This window comes from Geotrypetes seraphini, chromosome 12, assembly GCF_902459505.1.
Source record: "Geotrypetes seraphini chromosome 12, aGeoSer1.1, whole genome shotgun sequence".
Classification (NCBI taxonomy): domain Eukaryota; kingdom Metazoa; phylum Chordata; class Amphibia; order Gymnophiona; family Dermophiidae; genus Geotrypetes; species Geotrypetes seraphini.
Window position 1 is genome coordinate 34,046,932 of NC_047095.1, and position 15,067 is coordinate 34,061,998.

Here is a 15,067-nt window from a genome sequence, read left to right on the forward strand (position 1 = left end):
AGAATGAGACAACAGGAACACCTATCAAAAGAGAGAGATTAGAGTTGCATAAGTGTAAAAAGATCAATAATTTTATATAGTTTAAGGAAGCAAAATGGGTATAACATTGGCATGTAGCGTCACTAAGGGGCTCTTTTAGTAAAGTTCACTGAAACGGGATCCCTTAAGCATTAAGCCCAGATTTAATGTGGTACAATTTAAGGGGTCCTTTTTATTAAGGTGCGCTAGCCGTTTTAGCGCGCTCTAAATGCTAACGCGTCCATAGACTATAATGGACACATTAGCGTTTAGCGTTCGCTAAAACGGCTAGTGCACCTTAATAAAAGGACCCCCATTTTATTTTTTTAAAAAAATTTTCAGGTCTTTCACTAATATTCACATTAGCATGCAGTATCCATAAAAAATAACCCCCTCTTTTACAAAGGCGCACTAACCGATTTAGTGCGCATTAAATTGGCTAGCGCACCTTAGTAAAAGGACCCCTTAATGCGGGGCCCTTACCACTTCCTATTTAGGAGACAGCAATTGCTCCTGAATTAACTCCATGTCAGCCAGTTAAATGAGAATGTGCTAACTGGTTGGTACTAGAGGTCTGCACAGGTACGGGATCGCGGGAATCCCGCAGGTCCCACGGGAATCCCCCCTAATCCATGGGACTCCCACGGAGACCCCCCTCTGGCCCACGGGACTCCCACAGGGACCCCCTCTGGCCCACGGGGATGGAAGGGTTTGTAAGCAGGGTTCGTCCATATAATATAATGGACACGTCAACCTTAGTAAAAGAGGGGGTTTATAAGTTAATTACCTGAACAGAAAACAAAAAAAGGGTTCGACCAAAGAGATTCCACAAGGAAAACAGCAACACAAACAGAAAAGAAACTGTGGAATTGATGATCCTGTCAGAAGTAATTGCTGCTTTTTATGGGGACGGGCAGGGATGGAGGTAATTCCATGCGGGGATGGGTGGGGACGGAGAGGATCCTGACGGGACGGGTGGAGATGGAGAGGATCCTGATGGGACAGGTGGGGACGGAGAGGATCCTGGCAGGGACAGGCAGGGATGGGTGGGATTTCTGTCCCCACACAACTCTCTTGTTTAGCCTCTCATCTCCCCCAAAATAATTGTATAAAATAGCACGTGCTAACTCACACACTAGCTAACAGGCAAAATACTGCAAAACACCTTAAACACATTTTGTGGTAGCCTATTTTCCCTGCACTAACTGTTCCTCTCAAAAAAAAATTTGGCAATCAAGCTGAATAACTTTGGGAAGGTGCCTTGGTCAGACCATTTCTTTTTAAATTTCACACCATCTTTGGAGGGAATTATCTAAAATTCAATCAGCTCCTTTAATCACCCATAAATATAGAAACAAACCTCTACCTGAGGTATTTCGGAATGGAATAGAAGGCTCTTTGATGTCTGAACCTAAACCAGATTTGGCTTTTTTAGAACATTGGCATCGAGTTTGCAAAGAGACATTAGGAAATAAATTGGCACCAATTAAATGCAAGAGGAAACTTCAGAAAAAATGGATTGATTCAGAGTTATTAGTACTAAAGAGATCTTGTCGAGGCCTTGAGCTTTATTGGAAACACCACCCTAATGCAGAAATTAAGAACATTTAGTGGAGAAAAATTTATGAATAGAAGTCATTGTTAGAAATAAAGAACAAATATTTTCCTAAAATTGTAGATACTGGTACTCAAAATATTACCAACTATTTTTATTAATTTAGGGATCCTTTACTAAACGCCAACACATCCATAGACGATAATGGACGCGTTAAGAGTTCAGCGTGTGCTAAAACGATTAGCGTGCCTTAGTAAAAGGACCCATAATCATCTAACTAATGCAAATTACTTCACAAATAATTATGATTCTACCACTCCATCAGGTTCTGATTTAACAAACTATTTTAAAACGAAAATCCAAAATAAGAAGAGATCGGCTCTGTACTGACAATGATCGTGGCCACCAGTTGATAGAATTTGGTCACAAATTGATGAAGTTAAGTTTTGCGATACCAGACGGCTTTTTTTCAATTATCCCCCCCCGTCTTTTACTAAAGCGCGCCAACCGATTGAGCGCGCGCCAAATGCTAATACATCCTTAGAATATAATAGACGCGTTAGCATTTAGCGCACCTTAATAGAAGGACCCCCTACGTTTAGATGTCTGTCCACCTTATCTGCTTAATGCTGAATAATTATTTAACAAATGGTACTTTCCCTAAATTAGGGAACGGAATAGTTTTGACACCCATTTCCCCAAATTTTAAACTTAAGTCTATCAGATGTCAGTAATTACCGTCCAGTTGCATCGATTCCATTATGTGTGAAAGTTATGGAGGTTTATGTTATGGAACAACTTGATTGCTATCATCAACATTTTGATATTCTCCATACCTCACAATCAGGCTTCAGAAGAAACTATAATACAAAAACAGTGGTTTCTGCGTCTATTGCATACGGCAAAGAATTACTGTGTATGGGACATCATGCCATTGTGATTAAGTTCAATGTCACCTGCATATTTGTAATGTTGAATCAGTGCTTGAGCCCAAACAGTGCCTATGTTGAACAATGTAAGAGAGAATGTGGAACCTTGAGGCACCCCATTCAGAGGTCACCAGGTACCTGAAAATGTATTGTCTGGTTTTTTTTCAGTCCCCAAAAACCTGGAAAAACTGAATCTTGTATCCTAAAGTAATAAGAACCTCCATCATTCGACCAAATCAAAGGCACTGCTTATTTGATCACTGTATGTATAGTAAGTATGAGCAGATTTATGCAATTAAATGTGGTAATTTAGAGAAATCTAGGCATGTATGGGAATGTTTATTGAAACTTAGGGGTCCTTTTATTAAGGCATGTTAGCTGATTTAGTGCATGCTAAATGCTTAACACGTCCCATTATATTCTATGGACATATTAGCGTTTAGCGCACAGTAAATCGGGTAGCACACCTTAGTAAAAGGATACCTTAATGATTAATGTACAGTATTATACTTAATTTGGATTCATGTTATGTTATGACACCCTATGACTTTTACTGTCTTCTGCTTTTTGGTTTGTATTTTTTGTATTTTTCATTTGATTTGATATGTTGTATCTTTATAAATTTTTTAAAAAATTTAATAAATTATTTAATGAGATATTACACTGCTATTGCCAGTATCCTCATTTTTAATAGACTCTAGGAGGGCTCATAATCGAAACTTAAACACGTCTAAAACCCCGCCCAAATCAGCACTTGGACGACCTAAAAGACAGGTTGTCTAAGTGCTGATAATCAAATCTAGTTTTGGGATACAGTACTCCCTCGAGATTCGCGAGGGTTCCGTTCCAGGAACCCCCGCGAATCTCAAAAAACCGCAAATATGGTTTTTCATGGGGGAGCCTTAAGAGGGCAGCGGGAGAGGGCAGCGGGAGCGCCGCGAGGGCAGGAAATCCCTCACGGTACACTCCGACTGCCTCTTCCTGCACTAAGTCGGGCCTTATCGAATCACACACAAATAGGGACAGGACTATAAGCTTATACAGTGAGATGAAGATGAAAGCAATGGGGATTTACACCATTTAAAAGCAATTCTGTTAATAGTAATAATTTCATGTGAAATAAATCAGGTAAAAACATAATTACAACAATTAAAATAATGCACTTTAATTTTTTTATGCTGCATTTCTCGTCAATGGTAAGAAAAAAAAAATATATATATATATATATATATACACACACATACACATATATATCACAAAAATATGGGCTGTTAAAGAAATTTCATTTAAAAAAAAAGTAGACCTATGAGAAAGCTATAGATCGATTATTTCTATGTGAGTGCCACTATTCTAGTCCGTTAACATTTTTCACAGGCTGGTTGTTTGTGAGTGTCTGTATTAGCTACAGCCGGATTAAAGACTAAGACTGAGTTTAAAGGAATTGTCTCAAACATAGCAATTTTAGCACCAACATAAAAAATGAAAGATATAGGCAGTGCCTTATAGATTAATCTGTTAAGGCATGAGCTTTCAAAAACAAGTGACCATTTTGTCACTTATACCGACGTGACGTGATTTAACCTTCTGCTAAAAAAAAAAAAATCAAAGCAAACAAAAAATAGTTTCTTTTTAATTAGGATGGTGCCATCTTGTTAAATTGCAGCAATACCCTGCTGTGATGTGGACAATGACTGATCTCATTGCATTAGAAATGTGGAGAAGAAAGATGGACTGATCTCTGTAAAGAAGAGACAGGTCAATGGGGAAGCTGAAGTAGTAATTACTGAGCAAGTATGACTTTACAAAACTATTTTATTTCTGATTCCTGCTGGGTTTCCTTTCCTGTCAACTTGGATTTAGCTTCCTGAAAACATAAGCTTAAGGAACATTTTCCTTCTAATGAGTAACAAAAGGACACCTAGCTGGATTTAAAAGAAGACAGTGCTGCTTGGCCATCGTTCTATGAAAAAAACATATTATGGACAGCTGATATTAGAAAGCCAATAAATGTTATATCTATTTTTATAAAATTAAAGCTATTCATGGCTATTGAGGGGGGATGGAGGTAAGTCCTAGCTATTCCAGAAGTAACACTTGGCAGAGAGATACAGGGTGTACATTTCGTATTCAAAATTGAACCACAGTTAGTGGCTAAACCATATGACTACACTGGCAGAGCTAGACAGGAGAGGGAGAGGGGGAGGGGTATAGGAGGTTGGGTTCTAGGGGTGTGCATGGAAAATTTTATTTGTTGGTTATTGGATTATTTTTATATATTTTTAAAAATTAATTGACATTTTCTCATTAGTTTTAGAAATTAATGAATATTAAAATTCAATGTGTGCAAAAATTTCTTTCATGTGCATAAAGTTAATTCATGTCCTTGTCTGTGGTTATTAATCTTTTATTCACACTATAAGAAACCACTTTCCTAAAATGTGTGAATCAAATACATTCATCAGACATTAAACATATTCTTCCTATATGGATCTTCAATGATCGGGCAAGAGGGAGCCCAAGCCCTTTTGCCCCGTGATCTCCAACCCCACCCCACCCAAGTCCGATGGGGCCAGGAGGGAGCCCAAGCCCTCCTGGTCCAGGGACACTCTCTAACCCCTACCCCCCACTAAAATACGAACAGGAGGGATCGCAGGCCCTCCTGCCCTCGATGCAACCCCCCCAACGACTGCCCCCCGAGCCCCCTGATTGGCCCCCCCCCCGCCGACCCGTGACCCCCCCCCACCAACCCCACGACCCCCCCCACCTCCCCCGTACCTTGAAATCGTTGGCCGGATGGACGGGTACCAAGCCTGCCCGTCCGGTAGGCCAGCCATCCCAGGAATGGGGCCGGATTGGCCCAGACAGCTCAAATCCCGCCCACAGGTGGGGCCTGAGGTGCCTGGGCCAACCAGAATAGGCCCAGGAGCCTTAGGCTCCTCCTTTGGGCGGGGCCTTAGGCACATAGGCCCGGAACCCCACTAGTACATTCACTGAAAACTCCTGTTCTCCTTTCCGTTTCACTGTTCGGGAGTTTTCAGTATAGTAAGGGGGAGATCCCCCATACGTGCACCCAAAGGGAGTGTGAGGACTTGTAAATGTAGAGGGGGGTTCCTCCCACACCTCCTTCAAGAGCGTTAATGGAAAGGCTTCAAACGCGGAAGCAATGGCACGCATATGTCCTGCGCGCAAATGTCACTGCGATTGTTGGCGCGCCAAAGTCCTGCGTGCTTTTGACGGATCACCGTCCTGAAGACTGGTTTGAGAGCTTCTGATCTACATTAATGCTTTAGGAAAAAAGAAGTTAAGACTAACAATTCCATATCTCAAGGTAGCTTTCGAAAACCCACTAGTCAAACATTTCTCTTCCTGGAAAAATAATGCAGAGAGATCTTTTTAAAGCCCTAATAAATGTACTTAAATTGCAAACTAATCACAGATGTGGTGGCAGTTTATTCCACAAAGTCTGCATAAATTAGAGAAAGTATTAGTCCAAGCTTGTTATCAATCACACTGATGAAGAGAAAGCAAAAAGCCTGCTGTTGTCATTGCCAATGATTTTCCACCATGATCTCCAGCATCAGGGGTTGGTAGTCAGAGCAACTGCACTATTACCCCATGCCACAGGGGGGTGCTAAGCCTGCCTCAAGGTGAAGGAGGAAGAGTCTGGGAGTTTCTGTCCAGGGCCCTTGCCTCTCTAATACCAGCCTTATGTTCATAGTTCCTCTGGCATTGAAGGGTTATAGCCAAGCTGTGTTTGTGCATTAGCCATAGATAGTTACAGCTGTAGCATTTCCATGGGCTTCTACCACTATCTGGCCCTGTTGTACATTAAGGATGTGGATAGGGAAAAAATTTCAGCTTGCCTTTTTCTCTATAGCTTGAGGTTTTTTTTTTGTTCACTTGACATATTTTATTAAGAATAATAAAATTTAACTTGCACTAGAATATGTTCTAGAACAGTGGTTCTTAAACCTGTCCTGGGGGACCAGTCAGGTTTTCAAGATATCCCTAATGAATATGCTTGAGTCAGATTTGCATATAACAGAGATGACAGGCATGCAAATCTGCCTCATGCATATTCATTAGGGATATCTTGAAAATCCAACTGGCTAGGGGGTCCCCCAGGACGGGTTTAAGAACCACTGCTCTAGAATGTTCATTACTTAGCAGATTTATATGCAGTAAATCATTCCAGCCTAGGTCAGTTTTAATATAAAACATAACAGTATAACATGCCATAGGATGCTGTCATGCTTTGGATAGATTAAAACAGAATGTGTAAGGACAAGTGCCTTGTGCATTCAAGTCAGGATGATACTTACTGACATGCCATGTTCTGACATGCATCACTGTATCAACGAATTATATTTTGTGTGACTATTTAATTTGCACTGTCACCTGCAGTTTCTATGGAGAAAAACACTTATCCAACTCTTACCCTCAATCAAAACGTTTACCAAAGGCAGAATTTTGCCTAAAGTAAATCTGTATTTTGTGTTGATACTCATGACTATAGTAACTATTAAGACAGCTGAAATAGAAAATCAATAAAACAACTAACCTAAAATGTATTTCTGTTTTCTGAAAGCAGAAGTTGATGTGGAAATAATAAGGCAAAACACTCATGGCTGAGATCTACATTTAGTCAAGCACAATGCGGGGATTTGCCTTTGTTTTATAATGAGCGAAAATCAATAAGGTGTTTGACCCTTTTTACCTTTGTGCTATAGGTTTACGGAAAAAATATGGAAAATGAATATCAGAATTAATGGAAGCAGGTCATTCATGCCACAAATAGAACACAAATCCAAAATTAGTCTGAGTAGAAATTGTATTCATCAAAGAGCTATATGCACAGTATATTACACAATTCATACTGATTTGAACAATATGTGATACCATTTTAGGCAATGTAATGTTTCACAATGCATTCATATCAAACAATCAGATCCACAACAAAATCATATCTAAACCAAATCACACATTATAGATAACTGAACTCTGTACACTACTAAAATATATATATTAGTCCCACAGTTTATTAATTTTCTTTAATTACAAAGTAAGCAACAATACAAAGGAGAAGCTACAGTTAACATCATGCAACTGTGTAACAAATATAAGTACTTGCAAGAAATACCATAAATAACCAATTCCTAACTCTGTGCAATGGACATTATAGCATATGTGACACCCCTCCCCCATCAGAATTATATAAAAAAAAGCTTACAATACCAATTCAGATGAGGATATTAGACATTGTTTATGACTTTCATGTTTTCATGACTTTATTTTTGTGCTTCCTTAGAGCCCTGAAGAAATGATTTTTTAAATCATGAAACGTTGGCCTTCGTCGGCTGCTATGAGAGGAAGTTTTCACTAGTGCCTGTATCACATTATCAAGCTTGTCTGCCGTTAAGCAACAGATAAGTGTGGTTTGCACTTTTTTTAATTATTATTCAATTGCTTTACTGTTAAAGTTATTTCAATGGGGGTTGCCTATGATAGAATGTTGAAGGGGAACCAATGAGTTATTTAAGCTCCCCTTCATAGCTCTGGAGCAGTGATTGCCCTGTAGCTTCTGAGGCAAATTCCCCTGTAAGTGCGTTTCAACTGAATGCTTTAGACATAAAGTAGTTAAGTTTTGAGCATTAGCTTCAGCGTTTAAACTGGAGGTTATAGGTTTTTGGTCTGTATATTTTTTCTCCAGTTCCTCTGTATTTTTCTTTTTGTTATGTAAAACATTGTGACATACCTACATACAGATTGCCTGGTACACGGATAGTATATTAATCATTTAACAAAAATTTTTACCAAGACCAAACCAGTCGAGTACTTGTAACATGTAAGATCACTCGACCCTGTCAAACGCTTTTTTGACATCCAAAGATATTGAGAAAGTGGGTGACTCTAGATACTTAGCAATTTGAAGAATCTGAAAACAGTCTAGTGCTATTAGCTGACTGACACCCAGTAAAGAAGTCTGTTTGTTCTGGATCAATTAGTCTGGGAAGACAATGGGACAGATGGCGAGCCAATATCTTTGTGTCTACATTCTGGAAAAGGGGTTAGACTATGGTCCAGACAATCTATATTTTAGTGACTGGTTCAGTCATATGGAATAATATACTAGGCCACATGCGAGTATATAGTATTGCCATGATGTTTAAAAAAATGTTTTTAAAAAGTCTTTTCTGAAAGCATTCTGTTAAAGGGGTTAAATTGTGGTACGGACAAAACTTTTAACATACTGATGGAAGAGTTATTGGCTGCTTTCATTGAATAATGTTATTTGTATTGTTTTTTAATGTGATTGTTATTTATTTGAAATATTTATTACCTGTTGTGATACAAATGAGAAACGAATGGTATGTAAGGAATATTGATATTGAGTGAGACTGCCTTGGATACGTGGTGCTCACGAGTCAGGCCAAGTGTTTTTAACACATACTGATTGGTGATCACAGAAACACATCATCTCAGCATGCGATTAGCACGCGTCTGATTATCCAACCCAAAAGGAGGGGATGGGTAAAAAGTACAATATAAATGGTGCTTTCCCTGAAAAAAAGGTAGGGACTTTTCCACTGCTGACGAGCAGTGTGATGACATATTGAATAAGCCTCCTGATCGTGGTCCCCCGACGGAGTGATGATGCAATAACCGGTAACGTATTGATTCAAACTCTGTACTTAATCAATGATTATGGCTAAAAATACTATATTTATGTAATAAAACTTAATTTGTATACTATTTTGAACTCCTGGTATTCTTTCCAGTGAGGAAAAGTGACTGAAGGTCTTTGAAAACCCCTTTTAAATAGTAATATACCTGTCTAATCAATTAATGATAGTGGTCTATAATTGGCATTATCCATTAGGTCACACCCTGCCTTAGGTAACACAATCTATAAGTGCTTCATTCATTGTACACTGTATAACACCCTATCTAACATTTCCTTATAAGTAATATGTAGTTGTGGAATTAAAATATCTTTAAACTTTTTGTAAAACTCAACTGTGTAACCATCAATTCCCAGTGTTTCTCCATTCTGCAAAGAGCACAAAGCTTAACATACTTCATCTTCTGTGATTCTGGAATTTAAATATTCTCTTTCCACAATTGAAAGTTTAGGGCCAGCTATTCAACTAAGAAAATGAGTACATATACTTCTTTAGTTCCAGCACTCTCGGAGGTGTACTATTGTTTATAAATTTCCATAAATTGACTAGAAATATCCTCCTGGGTAATATATACCTTTCCATTTTTACTTTTCAGCTATTTTTCCTTGTTCTTTGGACCTTTTAAGTATGCAGCCGTATCTTACCAGTTTTGTTTGAGTTCTCATAATAACTGGACTGTTGACTAAATAGATCTCCCCTTGTCTTAGCACTCAAAAGAGCCTGGTAGTGATATTTGATTTTAAACATTTTCTGTAATATTACAGGGTCCTATTGTGTAATGAGAGTTCTCTAATTCATGTATTTGGGATTCCAATTGATCTAACTCCCCTTTCTGTTTTCTATGCTATAAAGCTACATATTTCATTATCTCACCTCTCAAGATTGCTTTAAGTGCATCCTATTTCACAGTTTGAGACACTGGAGCTACTTCATTGAAAGACAAGTACTCCTGAATAGCATTTGTGATCATTACTATAAATGAGTTATCATCCAACAATGCATTATTCAACCTCCATAACGGTCTCCTATTGTTCAAGCCAGGTACCAAAACTATAAGTGATATACCCGCATGGTCGAAAATCACAATTCCTTCTATGAATGTACCAATTACACTTGAGAATAATGATTTGTAAACTAAAAAAATAATTAATCCAAGAAAAGGATTTATGAACCAGAAAGCAGAACATAAGGTCCTGACCCTGTAGATTAATCACTCTCCAGATATACCGGTACACTAATACTCCTACTTGCAACAAATCCTGTACATACTTATGTGCACCATTAGTGCGTATGTACAGTTGTGTGTCTAATGTAGGACACACTTCTTAATTAAAGTACTTTCCAATTATCATGGGCATGGACCAATTAGTAATTATTTGTGCTTGCAATGTGTGAAAAAATAGCTGACTAGGATTTACCGGTAAAATAAATTATAATTATTTTAGTAAAATAAATGATAATCTCATAAGATCTATGTCAAGTTGAATCCGTCAAGATTCTGGATCTATGGTTTGCTTTTAACTATAATTTTGGCTCCCCATCTGACCAATACTGCCTCCCCCCCATTTCTTCTTCTGCAAAGGCACATAATAACATTTATCTACCCATTCCCTTATAAGTTTCACGGTTTAATTTTTCCATTCAAAGGATTTTCTTGAAGTAATATAATATCAGCTTTGGTTTTATGCAAATAGTGCAATATTCTCTTTCTTTTGACCCGATGATTTAAACCATTCACATTAAGGGAAAAATAAATAATGTCTGTCATGCAAAGCAAAATCATAAAAAATCTGTCTTACCTCCTGAGCCTTCCTTAAATTCAATTTAAACACATTTGTTGTGGTTACCTTATCCATCCTCACTTGTAATACTTTACTCATGTACCCATTCAAATTCCAATCTCCCCTCTGATGGCAAAAGTACCCTTGCCCATCCCTTTTTAGCCTTCCCTGACCAGTCCCACAACATCACAATGCAAATACCACACACTACTCACCCACCCACCCCCGATCTAACAACCCTGTCCCAAATAGACTGTGCATTAGCATAACACAGTCATTAAGTCCCATTCCAATAACACAGTACAATCATAAAAAAGGCAGTCATTCATCAAGTTAGTCATCAAGGATCTTCAAGTTAATTTATTCTTAAATATTCTTTAAGCTCCTCCAGGTGATCAAATTGGCATGTTCTAATTATGTGTGATCTTCATGATGGCTGGGTAAGAAAGTCTATATTGCACACCTAAAGCCTTAAGTTAAGGGCTTAGATCCATTAATTGTTTTCTCCATTGCACAGGATTTTTATCAAAGTCTGATTTTAGCTCCATTCCATTGTAAGTCCGGCATCTGTCATTTATTGGTCAATATTTCCATCACTTGTGTGGTGTGCAATACCTTAAGAATAAAAAGGCCTCTCATTTGATCCACCCACTTTGTAGGAACACGGTATGCTCTCTTCAATTCAAATGGATAATTAAAGGTAAGTTGCAAGATCTTCAGAATGAATTTTTCTATAAATTGTATGGGATTCACTTCCTCAATCTTTTCAGTGAAGTCGAATATTCTTAGATTATTTCTTTGACTACAATTGTCTGCATCTTCCAGATCACATTGTAGTTCTTCAGTTTTCCGTTGGTGTGCGTTCCCATCCAGGGGCCAAGTCCTCCAGATTAGAAATACACTGTTCCCTTTCAATTGACCTCTTGGTGCATTCTGATGTTTGTATAGACAAATTCAATATTTCACGTTGTAGTACCATGATGTTACCAGCACTCTCCTTATCATCCCTTTAATGGAAGCTAATTTTGCGATAACTGGCTCCATCAAATCCTGTAACTCACATGGGGACACCATCTTTAACAGGGTAAGGAGATCTGCTTTGGTCTTTTATCACTACTTTGGGTCCCAAATGCTATCTCAATTTTATTTTGTCGCCGCCATCTTTCACTTTATTTCTTGCTGAAGGACTTTTCAAAAATGATGTTCTAAAATCACATCTGTATCAGATATCACAGTTTATTTAAAATTTCTTATACCGCCCAATCAGCCTTCTAGGCGGTGTACAAAATCATAAAAACATTTGTTAGCTAAAATACAAATTTAAAATGATAAAACATCGCCGGAAATAACAACATTCAGTGACATTTAAAAACCACGACGAATGGGAAAAGGATAAAAGGGTTGGAACTACAATAAGCAAGGAGAAAGAAAACATATGCTACAGGCTCCGCCCCCAACTAACATACATTTTAATAAAGACTGCTCTTAAGCATTACTAACTTACACATCTTTAAATCACATCGTTGTTTCCATCAACTAATTCTGAACTTGAGAAATGAAATATAGCAAGATTTTTTCAGTTTCAGCAATTCACTTAATTACTTCAGTGAACTATTAAGGATAGACTCATTCCTGGGCAAAAAAGGCAATATTAAAATACATTAACGCTAACTATATTCCACATGTGCATGTGAAAAATTATTTAAAGTACTGGTGGGAGAGTGCTGAAGTGTTCAGATTATATTAAAGGTTTGTGTGCTCTGAGGACATCTTCCAGCGCTACTTAGAAAAAGAACTGGATGGATTTAAAGAAATAAATTTTGCAAAAGTGAATCAATCATAAAACGAAATGAAGTGTTTCTGAAATGTTCTACATTCTGTCTTTTAGTCTAAGAGCCTGATTTATAAAGGCTTTCTCCCCCATTTTGGGACTCAGAAAAACAAGCTTGGTAAATCAGTCCCAAAATGAAGATTTAAGATGTAATACTGAGCCAATGCTTGGGAAGTAAAGCTTCCAATTTGTCCTTAACTCCTGAAAGGATGGTACTCTCATAACTCCAAATCTCAATCTATTAAGTGCATAAAGCATAGAATGTGCTAGTCTTCCCCCTCCCCCCCATCACCAAATAACAGCAGCTTGTTCAAAGTAAATCAAAATTGCTGGGTGCACAAAGTATGTATCTTATAAAGGCCAAACATTTTTAAAGCAATACCTTTTTTTTTTAATCAAGCCACATGTCACATAGTTCAATATGAATCGTAAGACTGGTCAAGCACAAGAGCAACAAAAGAAATGGTCACTAAAAGGATACAGGAAAATCCTCTAGCTAGCCATGTAGGAACAAGCAAGAGAACTGCATGCGGGATGTATAAACATATTACTTCATATTACATATCACTAACCATGGAGTAGAAAATGACACGTTGACAAACTTCATCACCGTTCCCTTCCCCGCGGATTCCCCGTGGGAAATAATCCCATGTCATTTTCTAGTGTCTATTTCAACTTCGGTCCTTCTACACCAGCATTCTTCAAAGCAAAGCTTGCGGGTCAGTGGCTGTGGCCATTCATACTCTGATTCTTATGTGAGCCAAGGATAATGAAGCCATTGTGACATCACTGATGTGATTGGCTCTTAGGCACTGGTGGAATGAGGCATTATGACATCACAATATCTGCTCTGGATACCAGAGACTGTCATTCTGTAGTGTCTATCTCAACCTCAGTCCTTCTACACCAGCATTCTTCAAAGCAAAGCTTGTGGGTCAGTGGTTGTGGCCATTCATACTCTGATTCTTCCCTCTCTCCTTAAAGAATGACATGAAGATGGTTTCCTGCGGTTATCCGCGGGGACGGGAACAGTGATGAATTTTGTCACCGTGTCATTCTCTACCATGGAGTATAGCGTGAAGTATAAGTTTGTTGCTGTTCATTTATCTAAGGCGCGCTAGCCGATTTAGCGTGTGCAGGACTGATTTAGCACACGCTAAATGCTAACGCGTCCATAGAATATAATGGGCGTGTTAGCATTTAGCGCACGCTAAATCAGCTAGCGCGCCTTAGTAAAAGAGGGGGATAAAGTGTACATCATTTATCACCAAAATACCCGCAGGACTGTGTGACGCCCTATGTGCCCTCTCGACCACTGTGCTCTGCTATACATTGTAATTTATTTATTCCAACTCATAAGAAATTACATTTACAGACTATTAGATCTAGTAGTTTCCTATGTGTGGGACTTGCTGAGTGGAAGAGGATGCCAAAATACATCAAGCAACAAAAAGATTTGCGTAAATTAAAGACAAAAATGGTTGATGCCTTTATATGAATTGGCAATTCACATGTTTCAGTTTGTTATTATTTTTTTTTTTATTGCGTATGTTTGGTTGTAATCCACCTTACTGAAAGGCGGAATATAAATAATAAACTATAATACAAAAGAGGCTGATTCCTCCCAAGTGAATGGAAGAACTGAAGTATAAAACGGGAGGGTAGGCCAAAACCAAGAACCACAGCGACAGACACTCATCTAGTTAAAAAAAAAGGTGCTGTTAGCCAAAACGCAACAGAAGACGTTGGTCCTGTACATTAGAAATGGAGCCAAACTGTGCGCCAAAGATTAGATGGAGCAGTACGGGGCAATAGAAAGCCCAAGTGAGGGAAGCTAAGAGTTGTTAGACTGTTTCCCTAGGCTTGACAGGTGTACCCTCTGAAGCTGTAACAACTGTGTCACCCCTGAGCGAGTGGAAGTGGCATTACCCGAGTAGAAGTGGCATTACTCAGCACCAGAAACTGCAACCTGCATAGAACATGAGGGTACAAAAAAACGTTGCAGGAGAACGAAAGGTGACAGTAGCCACCGAAGAACTGCAGTTGAAGTCAGAATTGGCATTATGTAGCGTGATAAGAGAAGACTGCCACCATTGTAAAGCCTTATCAGGCGATGGAGAATCCTCAGCCTACCCGTCGTCGTACGCAGCACAGGGGAGTGACCATAGACTGCAGAAGCAAAAAAAAATATTGCTATCATGTGTAAAGGAAGCTCCCCCTATGAAAAATATAAGGAAGCTGTTCCTGGGCAATCTTTAAAGAGACATCTG

At 38.6% G+C, this 15,067-nt stretch overlaps 1 protein-coding gene across 15 annotated transcripts in view; it reads right to left on the reverse strand.

Moving 5' to 3' along the window:
* The window catches only part of ADGRL2 (adhesion G protein-coupled receptor L2), a 419,013-nt gene that overhangs the window by 112,503 nt on the left and 291,443 nt on the right, over positions 1-15,067 (reverse strand). The window lies entirely within an intron of this gene.